Source organism: Armigeres subalbatus, chromosome 2 (assembly GCF_024139115.2).
Source record: "Armigeres subalbatus isolate Guangzhou_Male chromosome 2, GZ_Asu_2, whole genome shotgun sequence".
NCBI lineage: Eukaryota > Metazoa > Arthropoda > Insecta > Diptera > Culicidae > Armigeres > Armigeres subalbatus.
Window position 1 is genome coordinate 431,245,994 of NC_085140.1, and position 15,287 is coordinate 431,261,280.

The 15,287-nt window shown below is 36.8% G+C and overlaps 1 protein-coding gene across 8 annotated transcripts in view; it reads left to right on the forward strand.

Moving 5' to 3' along the window:
- Nucleotides 1-15,287, forward strand: part of LOC134213569 (uncharacterized) — a 106,016-nt gene that overhangs the window by 25,334 nt on the left and 65,395 nt on the right. The window lies entirely within an intron of this gene.

Below are 15,287 nucleotides of genomic sequence, written 5' to 3' on the forward strand. Positions count from 1 at the left end.
TATTGATCTGTATCGAAGAAATCGAGAGATTCGGTGCCAAATTGTTTAAAAACAGTTTTTTGTTGTTTTCTCGAAATTGTGTAAAATGGATATATGCAGTTTATCAAATAAATGATTCAATTATTACGTTCTATTTTAGTTGAAAAAGAAATTTTAATTTGCTTTTTTTTTAAATTGAAAGTATATTAGGTAGATATTGTTTCCAGTAATATTTCATTGTCTCAATGAACAAGTGAATGTCTCAAACTCTTATCGAAAACTCGAAATTTTAGTAGAATCTAGAATCTCATAGAGCTTTTGAAAAATTGATAGTTCTGAAAACTATCTCTAATATAACAAATGTTAATGTCGCCCTTACGGAAATCTTAAGGCTTAACCGTTCTGAAATGGCAAAAATAATAGAAGCTCATAAAATCTTCGACATTCCTTAACAAGAGTAGATAATTTATAAATTTTACTGATTTCATTCTCATCGAATCTTGTAAAGATTTTACATAAACCAGATGAACATTGGCTCAATTTCGACTGCTCTATAGCTGTACCGGTGTTGACCAGCAGTGTTATTTTTTCCCGGAAAAAGTAATTGTGTTGTGTCTGTTACCCGAGGGCGATTAACGCTATCCAATTTACCAGTGGATTGGCACCCAAATGTGGCTGAAAAGCTAGCATATGACTTGCAGCCACGTTTTCCCAAGTCCGAATAATTGCTTTTCTGGAAAAATGTCACATCGAAAACAGACTGTAATATAATTGTCGCCTTTGAATGCATTGAGTCCTTAAATTGGTTACGTGTTGAGTGATTTAAATGCAGCAATGATATTTTTGTAAAGTACTAATTAATCTGTTCTTCAATTTCTTTAGCTTTGTTTGTTTGCAAAAAAGCTCACAAAATGTATTTATTTTTTTCCTTCGATTTTTTTTCGCTTGGCTGCAGAATGAAAAACCGAAATATTTCCGGGTATTTTTTGAACGCCTGGTGCTTGAAACCAAGTTATTTCAAGTGGTTAGCTATAAATAGGAGTATCAAATTAAGCTCCATCTACTCAATCTTCACAGCCATAATCTGAAGTGCAAAGAGGGAACCGAACCCAGAATGCTATTTTCAGAAACAAAATTCAGCAGAACAAAAATGGTAATGAACGACATTCGCTTCAGACAATCCACTTACCTCATTCGCCCAAATTAACAAAACTTGAAGTAGAAACACTTTTTATCGTCCTAATTTCTAATACATAGAAGGCTTTAGTTTAATGGGCTTGCTCTTTCATGCATGGAATTATTGCATACCTAATTATGAAACGCGTTTGATTAAGCAAATTAAAAAAAAAACTTATCCTCGATCGAAAACATCAACTAGAGATGACTGGAAAACGTTTCAAATGCTTTTATAGAAAAAAAAAAAAGTTGTTTTTTCATGGAATGTTTTTATGACATAGGACAAGTTAGTACCATTTGAATCAAATGATAAAATTATATTGATTTTTGGCACTTCCTCAGCAACAATGTTGGGAATTTTCACATACCCCGGGAAATCTGAATGCAAAAGGGCTTTGTGGATCTCGCCGTTTGACTCAAAACCATATAATAGCGTTTACACCGGGTGTATTAATGTATTAACCATCTTACAATGCTACAAGTTCCGAGAACCACTGCTTTTTGGATACTATGAAGGTTATGAGATACATTGTTACAGCTCTTCTAAGGATCTCAGAAAATATTTTGAGACGATTCTGGTTGCCGAGTTATCTACCGGAATAATTGGCACACGTCATCCAGGTTCCACATATGCTTCAACTCCTCCGCCATTTCGTGGTATTTTGTTATCTTGTTGGAAAATATTGTTTGGATATTATGGTCTAATGGTACATCAACATCAACGTCGATGAGCGTCATTGATATTTTTGTCCTAGACCACAATATCAGGATGGTAGGCACGAATGTTATGATCTCGTGGTCCCAACACAGCTTTACGGAACTATATTCCAGAACCGGGACAGGAACATATTTTTAGTAGGCGAAAAACTGGTCAATCAAGTTGACAAGCGACATGCTCGATCGTCGATGATCAATCTGTAATACCCTGATCGAAATAAAAATAGCACCACAATGTTTTTCACTAATATTTCTTTATAGTTATGAAGAGATGAAAGTAATTTCTGTTCCAAGTGTAAGCACGTTCTGTTTTGCAACTTTTCAGTGCATTATATTGATATTAATGCGGGCCATTTACATTTAAGCACATAAATCCTTGAAAAAAGGTGCGAAATAAATATGGCACCACTTCAGTTTTTCATCAAAGTTTGGTAAAATTTCCTTAAAAGCCATCTTAAAATACACGATAAAGTATTTTGTGATGACAGTACGAGTTATTCTCTGAAATTACTTCAAAAATTCATTATTCTATGGACAAAATCATTTTTCCAAGAGTGTTCTGCTCGAAATGCTCCCAACATTCACTAAAACGAAATTTTATCACATTTATGTTGTTGAATCGTATACCCTTTTTTATAAAAGTAACAAGGGAGCGTCCACAAATTACGTAACGCTTAGAGGGGGGAGGGGGGATTGGGCGAAGTGTGACAACCCATACATAATTTTTAGATGCTTCATACAAAAAGTGTGACATAGGAGGAAGGGGGGGTTGAAAATGCCCAATTTTTGCGTTACATAATTAAAGGATCTTCCCCAAGCGAATATAAACCAAAAGCTTTCTAAGGAATTAGGGCCCGGAGCACAGGCTAATCTCTCAAAACTCTCATTTTTTTCTCTAAAAACCTTGTTTTAGTCAACTCAGAGTTGTGAGTCGTTGCATTATCATGCTGGAAAGTTAGTTATAGCCCCATGAATGACTCGTCGTGTTTGATTAAACTTATCTCTATCATTTGTATGTGATCATCCCCTCCGACTTAATCCTCGTCGATACCCACACCGATAACAGATTTACCCGAAATTAAAAATCCCTTATAATCATCATTACTTCATCACCAAGGTTTCGGATAATTTTAACGTCCAGTTCTTAGTGTAGATGGCACAACTAGTATTGTCAACTATCAAGGTTGAACTTTTCGACCGAAAAAGTACATTAATCAATTCGTTTGTGCAGGTTATATACATCTCATAAAAATGAGGCTATTGTGTTTTTGATGATTATAAAATAAAGCTTGCCAAGCCTTTTGCGTCACTTCAAGTCCTCGTTACTTGCCAGAATTAGTCTTAGCTTATTATCATTCAATATTGCAATTCTGCACGGCTGCGGTATGATTTATTCTTTTAGTTTACTGTTTTAATAAAATTTCGTTACACATATGTTGCCGTAAGGTGGCTTCTCCTCCCTCGTTTGTCTTTGGAATGACCTTCTTGGTATTTTCTCAAAATCGTTCGACTACGGTATGTGATTGGAAGCCTTTAGCACCGATTTCTCTGGAAAAGAGTTTTGCATCATTGTAGGATTTCTTTTTACCTTCTATTTCGATGAAAGATGCTGCACTCGACCAATTTCTGTTAGATTACTGAAAACAAAGCAAATTGTTCGAATTAATATCAATAGCACTGCAAAGTTGTGAAACAGAATGTACTTACAATCCGAACATAAATTACCCTCATATCTCAATAAATTCAGAAAATATTAGTGAAAAACATGGTGGTGCTATTTCCATTTTCCTCAGTATACACCCGGTTCAGGCTTCCATGAATCCTTCTGTTCACCCCGCACCAGCCACGTATTCGACGTCGCTTTGTCAATATACACTCCTCCCACAATTATGGATCACTTTTGTGTTTGACATTGAAGTTCTAGCTTGATATCTGGTGTTATGGACATATTTTTGTTACATAAAAACACTTATTTTCTAACATTTATTGCGTTTATCGTGCTTTACAACCCAAAAACAATGGTAGTTTTGCGCATTTGAAAACTTGCTGTTGAGCATCTGTCAAAATATCAACATTTTTTATGGCTTCACAAGAAGTGGTTCCTTCATTCATAAGCTTTTAAATCGTTAAATTTTTCATATCAAAGTGAAAAAATGGTTCGTACACCAAAGTTAAGGTATGTTTTTCACAAATCACACGGAGTTTACTTCATTTTCGCTTTATTCTGTTGAAAATTGAAGGATATTAAAGTGATCCATAATTGTGACCGGAAACGAGTAGATTCCCACAATTATGGATCAGTTTCCATCGAAGTATTTTTCTGGAATTTGGTGATTCTCTCACACTGGCGTTTCGTTCTTGGGATTCCGTAGGTCCGCTAAAACCACCGAGATCTAATATAAACGAATTTGTGAAAATTCGTCGAAATTGAATTTCAATAAGATTCAGTTAAAATCAAATTTTGAGTACCGAAAATACCAGATTTTCGGTATTTCAAATTTTGCTGTCAATTTTCCTGAAATACATATATGAAATTGTGAAAATGGTACTGCCGTAGCATTTTCTTCCAGCGACCACCTGTGAAAAAATGATTTGCTACAAAAATATGTCCTTTCTGAATTCGGAAAATAACTTGTATCGGTGGCTGATATCAAGACACGCTGGAATAGCATGTTATCCATGATCAAACGGTTCTATGAGTTGAAGGGGCCCGTAAAAAAAAAACTATGATTGATTCGGAGCTTCAATCCAAATTCAACCGCACAGTGAGGATGATTTTTTGACGGTAGGTGAAATAATTCAAGCCATCTAACCTATTCAAGCTACTGTGGAACTACACCATCCTTCCACGTGAATTAATTTATGAATGATCCACCAGCATCCATCTTTCACTTTGTGTATATTTTACTTATAAAACAAGCTGTTTTTATGAACGAAGACATTTCTCACTCTAATTTAGGGATTGTCCATAAATAATTACGTCACGCAAACATCGGCCATATGGAGATGAAAATGAGAATATCAGTATACTGATCCATAATATGTACCAAATTGATCCATAATTGTGACCGCTTCCAAAAGTGATCCATAATATGGTTTTTGGCCAATGTTCAAATATTTAGCTTTTGGCTATATTTTAATGAAATTTTATGCATGAAACACTGTGCCAATCAAAACTTGATAGATAAGCGATGTCAGATCCGTTTTTACACTCAAAGTTCCAACCTCCTACATTTTTTTTAGTGAATTTTGAAGATTGGCTTCCACACTAATTGATCCATAATAGTGGGGGGAGGGTACATATTAGTTTGTCAGATGTCGCATATCAACTGATCGTCTTCGTACGCCAGATGCAGGACACATAGCCCGTGGTCAGCTTCACATGCAGCGCGATAGATGTCATAGCGGGTTTGGCTCTCCACGAAATAATTTAGCAATTACTAGATCTGGTAAACACATAGTGTTTGTATATCGGTGAAACCTCTTCCTCCTACTGCACGTGGCAGAGTGACTCTCTCAATGGAAGCATGCGATGCTCGGTGCACGGCACTCGTACTGCGCGTTCTAACATCTAACTACTCGTAAGTCAGTCTTAGTCTACTTCATCACTTCGAAACTGTATGTCAACAAGGCCATGACAAACGTGTTTATTTTCTTCATCTTATTACCGGCCGACAAGAAGCTTGGTGCTTGGTACGATGCGAGAGCTTTTTCTATAGTTCTTTTTAATCTTGGTGAATTCCCTTCATTTTACCGGGCTTAGAATTTCCTCCTGTTCATTGGCGCGGAAACTGTCGGCATCGACCAATTGACCCCAGTGTAGATGTATGGGTCGACAGTTATCAATCCCAACATTCGGAAGTCGTTGCTAAATAACTACCGTTACAAGCTGCAGAAATTTGTGCAGTTTTTTATACTCCTTTCATCACTCTTCAAATGATAACCAAAATTGTATTGCCTCATTTGTTGCGTCGACAACTTATCTCTTCCTCGCTCCTCAGGTTGTTGACGTTGGTTTTGCATCTTCTTCACTACTACCAATGACAGCATATTGTACAGAGCCGAAAGGCACGTTGTTGCTCTGTACTTGGCAGGGTTTAAAGCGTTCCGATCCTTCTGCAAAAGATAAATGACACCCTTAATGATGAATTCCGGTATCTGCCCAGAGTTATCAAGTACCGTGTTGGAGCATTCCGCTATCCGCCCGTGGACCGTGGACCGAAATTATGCACAAAATCGATTCCTGGGGCAACACAATTCCTGAATTGCCTCACGGTCATGTCTCCAATTCTACCGCCGTTGTGTATGACAGGGTTCTCCCATAGATTAGAATAAAATTGCGTGGCATCTCCAATCTCTGGAAGACCTTCGCCGTAATAGGCTTTATCTTTTCGGACGTGGTTGAAGATTCGTTAATGTTGAACATTCGGTTTTGCTCCTTCCTCTTCGAATATTCTCCATCACGTCGTAATCGTTTGGTAAGAGTACTCAACCGCTGTACATGAGCATTGAGGATCACATTTATGTTTGCCTCGATTAGATCCCGGAATTCTGAGGGTTTCTCAATTTTAGTAACAGTCAGAACTAGCCTCGTTAATCGCTTCCCCTGGTAATACTCTGTTAATCTTTGACCGCAGTGTAGCTATGTTGGTCGCCAGACGTCGCATCCACGCGGGTTTTTGTATGTTGAGTTGGACGCGTCCATCTAGTTCACCTTGTGAACCATTTCGTATCCCCAACATCCTTACTACAGCCACTACGCCAAATACACGATAAACTGCAGCTCCTCGAAGTTTTTCACTATTTCGTCTCTCAATTGCTGTCGTTGCAAATCCACTGTTGGTCCTTGAGCGGTTACTTGCGATTGGTGCTTCCAACCATAGCTTTAAATAATCGAATGTTTTTGGTGAAGCCCATCGGCCTTCTTTGTCAACCTCACTTCGTAACATATTCATATTCGGCTGAACACTGTCACTTTCCGATCGAATATCAGTTAGTGAGAATTTATTGAGATTTCCTAAACTAATAAATTACTGTAAAACTGAACACTTATATGAAGATTTCAACAATTACCCACATAAATCTGACCCAGTGTTCAACTGAGGGACACTCTTAGCGCCAAATGTCAATATAATCAATGCTAATTATTTTTTCTTCGAACGCACCATTAAAGTGAGGCGCAGTTGTATGGGAAAACGCAAACTTCATCCAATCATGTGAGATCAAGTGAGATTTTTTCTGACTCATTTAAGGACCCCTATCAATTGTGCAATTGTGGGGCCCTCCTTAGCTGTGGGGCCCTCCTTAGATACTCGGCTACAAAGCAAGACCATGCTGCAAGGCGGCAATGTCCCAGTGGGGGATGCAATGCCAATAAAAAAGAAGAAGATCAATTGTCCAATATATGGGCTCGTTTGGTTGCGTCCACGCTTTCCGCAGAGCGTTTGGAATTTATATGAAGATTAGTATTTATGGGAAAACGTACTTTTTTGCATTTTTGTTCCTATCGGCTTTAATTTATCACCAATCACGTCACTTAATACGTTTGTATGAAGTCTGAAAATGCTGAACAATTTTGCACGCCTACAAAATAGTAGTTTGTGCAACTAGTTGCAAAAAGATGATTTTTTCAGCACGAGTTGTACGTTTATCCAACGAGGCTTGCCGAGTTGGATAAATACTACGAGTGCTGAAAAAATCGAGTTTTGCAACGAGTTGCACACGCTATTTTTTGCAATGACGAAAACGGCTTCAGTATGTTAAATATGTACCAAATTTTACAGTCTAATTTACTTCACATGATCATTCTTGCGAATAAATCATGTTGCTGCAGAGAGCTATTCGATTCCATGTTATAGTACCACATTGCATAGCTCTTCAAACCATTAGGCGATAGATGAAATTGTATTTGGAAAATGATGATGTCTTGTCCATCAAACTATTTAATTTATGACGCGACACAGAGAATACACTATTTGAACACCTACCCAAGCTAATTCAGCAAAATATAGTCATGTAACTGCTGTTCTGATATTGGTTTTTCATTATAGCACCCAAATCAGTGCTATAATGGATATTATGCAACCCATTTGAGTTGCATAATGGTCATTAAAGCACCCATTTGGTTGGTATGGAAAAGTAGGCCGTTTTATCACTCGAAGACGAACTGTAAACCAGGTATTATGATCAGGAATTGCAAAAAATGTTATAACGCTTCAAATATGAATTGTTCAAATTGTGTGCAAGAAATCAATGTTTCAACCAGCACTAACGGGCAGCCTATGGTTGTTAGGAGACGAAACATTTTTTCCTTCTTGTTCGGATTTTTACTTTAAGAAATGATTTCGAATAACTCCAATTAATTTCCCATAGTGATGAACTCTCAATTAAGAAAAATCACTCTAATGAAGAATATATTAGGCCGATACAAATATTTAAAATCTATTTGTCTCCCCCCCTCGGATTTTTTTCGCCAAATTTTTTTTCCAGAGGAAGGGTGCACAGTTAATGCGAGACTTTCTCCCATTCAAATGCAGATCGTCGTAGAAGTACTGATGTTCTTTGTCCCAAAGGTTGAACTTATTGAAACTTTAGTGCATTTAAATGTGTTTCCGGGCTTCAGTAGAGGTCAAAAATCGTATTGTAAAATAATAGACTACATTATTTTGTCATAACACCATCGTGACCTTTAAACGCGTAATTATCATTAATACCGTTGAAATTTTATCTCATAATCAAGCCTTATCTTATCAACCTCAGCGGTCGTCGTCACCAGCTGGTGTATCTTGTCCCAGTTAAGGCTACCAAAATCACAAAACTTAACGTAAAAAACTCCCCGTGAACGGAGCACGTCATTTCATGTCGCTATTTATCAACAACAGACGACGCTGAACTCATTATTTTTCATCTAAATTTTAAAAATAGCTCACGTCTCTTCTACCGCCACCGCACCAACAACAGCGAAGCGACAGCAGAGAAGTGCAACGTCTACCCGTTCCGACACTTCTGTAGGTTAGCTCCACGTAGCAATGTCAATCTTCAGCCAACTTTACTTCAAGTTGTAATAGTTGCTATTTTTGTTTCCACATTAATGTGAACAACAACAACAAGCGCTTGATTTATACACCCTTTATGCTTTTCGCGTACCTCAACGAATACTGAAACGCAATATTTTCACTCCTAAAAAGGATTTTTTGTAGAAACATCTAGAGGTCATTCAGTTTAAAGAGCTGACACGGGATTATACATGTGCGTATACAGTAGGGCGCCAATGTAATGTGAAAGAAAGTTTTTCCATCGAGTTTCAGAATATGACCCTCTGCCAAATTAGAGCTCACCCATGAAAATTTATAACAATCGAGATTTTTTCCCGAATTACTAAAAAATGTATGAAACATCAACAATATGTGTTGGAAATGTTTTGAGACTTCCACCCCTAAACCATGTTCAATTGAGCTAGATTTCAGTAAACAAAACCAGATTAATCCACCTAGTGATGACGATGCCTTTCTCGATCGTTTGGTTTCGCCTTAGTGTGATACACATCATAAATAATTGCCTACATTACTGCTGCTATACGCATAATTGTCCCATGTATATAGGAAATCCCAGCAAACATGGGACAAATATGCGTATGACGGGAGATTACGGCTCTTGCGAATGCTGTACATATAGCGAATCAACCAACCAAGTTTATATGGTGTAACACACGATTTTCTTCATAACTTTTGAACGCTATGACCGGTCGTGATTATATTCAACTAGGGTTTGCTCCCCGTCGAATGCAGCTTGTTGCGAGAAAATCGGTTAAGAATTACTGTACAAAAAAGCGGCAGGGATTTTCGGTTTTCGTGTGCACACACACATACCCACGGACTGACAGACATTTGTTCAGTTCGACGAGCTGAGTGGATTAGTATATAGCGTCATGGGTCTCCGAAACTTCTATAAAAAGTTCGATTTTGGAGTGAAATGATAGCCTTTCGGTCACTTTGATAGTAAAAACGGCAAATATGTTTTGCCGAGACCACTGTTAAATATCGGTGCATGATCCAAAAAAAAATAATAATGTATCGAACCGCAAAGGTCTAACTGGGAGAAAGGTTATATCACCACTAGGCGAATAAATCAGTTTTTTTGTTCTGATTAGGCACTTAACAATATCCCTGGAAATGACAATTTGTCGGTTTACTTACGCATTTCATTGCGAAGCAGAAAGTCACGAAATTGCGTCTACGAGGCTAAAGGTTAAAACAACGCTGTTTTTTTTCAAGCTTCCTCGACCATTCGGGGTGTGCTGTTTTGCAGTTTAATTGCTTGCCGCTTGCGAATTTATGGTTCGGTCCCAACTGAAGAGGTATTTTTGTTTGAGTTTAGAAATGTGACGGTATGGCACATACGACGAATGTAAATCTGATTCTGGTTGTGAAGGCACGTTGGGTAAGATAATCGCAACTCATGAAACATTCATTTTCGTTGTAACAGAAGAGCCGAATTAATAATTTCACAACGCAGCGGAACGAATATGAATTCAAGATTGGGTCGTCTTTTGTGAAAGAATCGAGAAAGGAAGAGGTTGTTTTGAATTAATTTGAAAACGCAAACATGTTTATAAATGGTACTGATATGTTCCTTCCAAAATAAAATCATATATTTACCCATTAATTTAATACTTTTTCGCGTAAATGTCATGTTTAAAAGTTTACCAAATAAGAAATTCGTTTTGAAAATTTGGCCTTGAAATGTAAAATTGTCTGTCCCAACATCAATATCTCCACAATTTACCTAGAAGCACAAAAAGACGACAGAACAAGTTTATTGGCCTACCCTAATTATTGCATTAATGCACCAATGTATAGCACCTTACCCTATCTTATTAACAGCAGCGAGAATAGGGAGAGGTGAACCACCTTCGCCGAATGAAAAAATCCCAACGGGGCAAACCGACATTAATTAGGAACACATCCACCGGTGATAGCCTCTATTTTTTTGAAATTGGCAATCTAATCGGAAGCGTAGACGCAACACAAGTGGAAACATTCATCGTGTTCCGTTCTTTCGATTTTCTCGGATACAGAACTTGTATTATGTACATATGTATGAAATTTTGATCATCCATTAAATTGACCCGTTTTCAACTTTTATATAAGTGTCGTTTTTTTTCCTCACACTCTTGGGGGCCATTCAAAACTGACAGCTGAAGATTGAGAGAGGGTGTACGAATTTGCAACAGTAAGTGTTCACAGTATACAAATGAAGCGTTACAAGGGGTGAAGAGTAATTGATTTTTTTTTTTTCAGAAACTAGTGGGACATCATATTTGAATCCACCCCTTATCGTAGTGTCTCAACAACACGGCTGCGAAACATCAGAGCGAAACTGGTGTAGGAGGAAGGTGCTAAGAGATTGGTCGAGCTTTCATGGAATTCGTTTAGTAACAACACAGAAAATGTCGTTTGCTGAAGTGGCTTGCATTAGCGCATCAATTCGGGTTGTGTAGAAACCTTTCCATCAAAACTCAATCAATATCGCAATCGAGTGCTATTAGATGTGAAATTCCCGATCGGATTGCCGCTATAATTGATTGTTATGAAGCATTGTAGATTCATGTCGATTATAGTTACGTTTTTGAGATCTATTAAAAATGCCGTATTTGTTCCTTTATTTACTTTATTTATAATTATCCAATAGGATAATTATTGGATTGGAACTTGGCCTACGTTTTAACTTATTATCGTCAATATTCATTGACTCAAGTTATAACAAAACTCTACGTATGCATTAAATTAAAATAATTTTCGATGACGATTAAAAACCCAGATTAATCCACCTAGCAGTGATGGTGCCTTTCTCGTGCGAATAAAAAATAGTATTTTGGCCATAACTTCCGATCCCGTAGTCCGATCTGGCCAATTTTCAATAGGAAACAATGGGATAGCTTTAACACGTTTTATAAGTTTTATCATTATCATCGTAATGCAAGATTAACGAGAAAAGGCCTAAAGTATACTCTTAGGAAAAAAAAATTTTCTACAAAGTTGTTCTGGATACTTGGGCCCATATTATAGAGTTACCGAAAAATAGGGTGGGCCATTTTATAAAAATGCGATTTTTTTTATATATTAACATTAAATGTTCTACAAAGTTGTAGCGCAGCCTTTTCCAGTCAACTTTCTTATATAAACTTTTTATGTAGCTCTTAAGATCACTTGTTTAGAGTAATTTTACTTACCAGGATTAGGGTGTCCCTCAAAAAACAATATTTATGATCTGCTTATTTAATTTTTAATTTTTCACGAATATCACCTTCTGAAGACTTTTGGGGCTTTTCAAAACGCGTGTTTTGCTATAAGAATATCGACTGTATCTTCTTCCGTTGTCGAGTTATACCAATTTATTTAAAAAAAAACATGGTTTTAGCAAAATTGATAACACTTGAGATTAAAAAAATAACATATCCTTAATTTTTTGACATAATAAAGAATATGAATTTCTCTTTCAAATGCCGTGTAAATATATTTTTTTGGTCTGCCCTAAATATCAACTTATGGAAAAAATATAATTTTGACAGAAAAACAATTATAACTTTTGATCGAAAAAAAATTGAGCATATTTACCCATCAAAAGTTGCATTTTTTGAGCTGAAGACGACTATTTCGAGAAATCTAAAACAAAAAAAGTAGATCAAAAATACTGTTTTTTGAGGTACATCCCAATCCGATTAGGTAAAATTGCTCTAAATCAAGACCTAACCTAACCTAAAACTTAAGACCTACAGAAAAAGTTTTTTTTAGAAAAATTGATTGGAATAAGCTGCGCTTCAACTTTGTAGAACATAACATATCAATATTCAAAGAAGTAAAAAAAATATTTTATAATTTTTTGGTAGCACCATAATGATGGCTTTACTATTTCGAACAATTTTGTAGAACAACAGTTTTTTCTAGAAAATATAGTTTTGGCGTAAAATGCATCTTTCCGCGTAAATCTGTATCCTGGACCATAGTGCAGGGTCGCATAATTTAACAACAGCTTCCTATTTGTAAGTTTGGGAGTGCCGGCGGGGTTCAGTAGGGGTCTAACTAACATAACTTTAATACTAATAAGACGCTTATCCAAGAAGAAAAAAAAAATAGTGGTTATCTATTTATAGTTGCATGTTTAGTAACTAGCAATCGCGAATACATGACCATCAAGGGACGGAAAAACCGCATTCACATGATAGAGAATAACTAGTACTTACCACTATTTCTTTCTACAAGACTGAAAACTTGACCACCTACGAACTTGAGTATTATAGCAACTATCATCAACTAGTTTAGCAACTATCATTATCTAATAATTTAACCATCCAAGTAATACTGAATACTCTGAATCAGAATAATTGAATTATAGACCAGACTATGAATGTTTACACATTGGAGAGTAGAATAGAACTTATAAACTCCATAAAAATAGCAATTGCAGAACAACAGGACAGAAACATGGAGAGTCCATCCTGGATAGCAGTCTATCAATATCAAAAGTCAGTCGCTTTTTTCCGCGTTACCTCGCGGGGATGTTCAGTTGGGGATTATTAGGTGTATTTGCGCCATTTTGAGAAAACGCAGTTTGAAAAAAAAAAACATTTAGGCCGGCATCTTCAATCATCTTCTTTACGCGATTATGAGCTTCGATAACTCTCTTGGTTTCCAATACTTGCCTTGCAGCAAAATGATAACTTTTATGATCATTTTTCAAGGCTCTCATAGATGGGCAAAATTTACCCGCAATACAAATAGCACGTGTTATCGAAGCATTCATTGCCAGAATCCACTACGTAGCGGCCAAATTTTAAAAAATATCAAAGTAGATTTTTTTTCTCGAGGTATGTTTTTCTTAGGCGATTATATGGCGCTTATTTTTCATTGCGACTAAAAATAAGCGGAGGAGTAGATTTTTTATGAGCGGTACGATACACAAACATTACAAAATAAAACATAAAACTATATTTCCAAGATTTTTTTTGTAACGGCATCATGATGCATCTTTTGGGTGCATCCGTTTTTTATCTACTTTCATAAGTTAGTTATGGATCCTGGTGCGTTCACTTATCTGCCTGTTTTTCAGATATTTCATAAACTCGCAAAGACAGCCCTTGCTTTCTTGATCCGTGCGCCTATGTCGATCTTGGTACTGCCGTTTGACCAAGATATTGGAAGCTTTCAACATTCTCCACTGGTTGTTCTACTGGTACTTTCATAAGCATGAGCATTATGCCAGTACAATTCGTAGTTGCTACTCCGTGATTGATAAGATCTGGCAAAATTGTACAGTGAATCAAATGAATGATACTTGGAGTTATTTATCCATTGTCAATGTACACGTTTTGGATGCTTATGTTTTAGGCAATAACGGCGCCGGCCACGTCTTTACGGTCATATAGGAAGGAAAGGATTGTTAGTCCGACTTCCATTGCTACTAGAGACCGAAATCACCTCTCAATTTCCACGATTGTCTTGAGAAAGCGTATTGTATAGCTACGGGAATGGTTGACATTTATTTTTACCATTCATTATGCCATGCAGCCAAAGAAAAACAAAACCATTGCACCCGCAGACCAGCCACTGCCAAGCAAATGACAGCCAGTACTTGCTTTTACTATTTTCTCCCCCTACAATTATTGTTTTCGTACAATAATTTTTCAACGAATGATTGTTTTTTTTTGGCAAATATTTATTTCATTACTTCTTGCTTATTTTAGAGATTAGAACTAATAAATCTACCTGTGGCTAGCCAAGGCTGTGCGCCACAGGTAATAAAACGCAATTCGGTTCGGTTTGCACTACGTACGAGTCGAAAAAAGAGTGTTCATGCAAATGCAATAGGCACGGGCAGCACGAGACTCTCATGCAGCATCAAACAAAATGCGTTTCCTATTATACGAAACACGATCGATCGGAAACTAATTCATTAGGATTTCAAAAGTTTCCCCGTCCTAAATGAAACACGATTGATCGCGCACTGATTATTTTAATCACCGACTGCACAAAACATAACAAAATCACTTGGATCTCGAATCGGAATCGAAACACGATTGATCGCGCACTGGATAACTTACTCACCGACTGCACAAAACAGAACAAAACATTAGGATCTCGAATATATTCCGCGTCCTAAATGATGCACGATTGATTACGCAATCCCAGGGGCAGGGTTGGGAAAAAACAAATTTTCAAATAATCGAGGATGATCAAACTCACCCGCGATTTTATTTCTAAATTATCAAGTGATAAATACTCGCCAGCTATTAAGGATCGTTTGAAAATGCGATCTTGATTTGAAGCACTTACCGTTACATTTTGAACACTTTTTACTTACTACCATGAAACCATAACGCCAAATAGAAGATATAACGGGACTATTGACAATTAGTT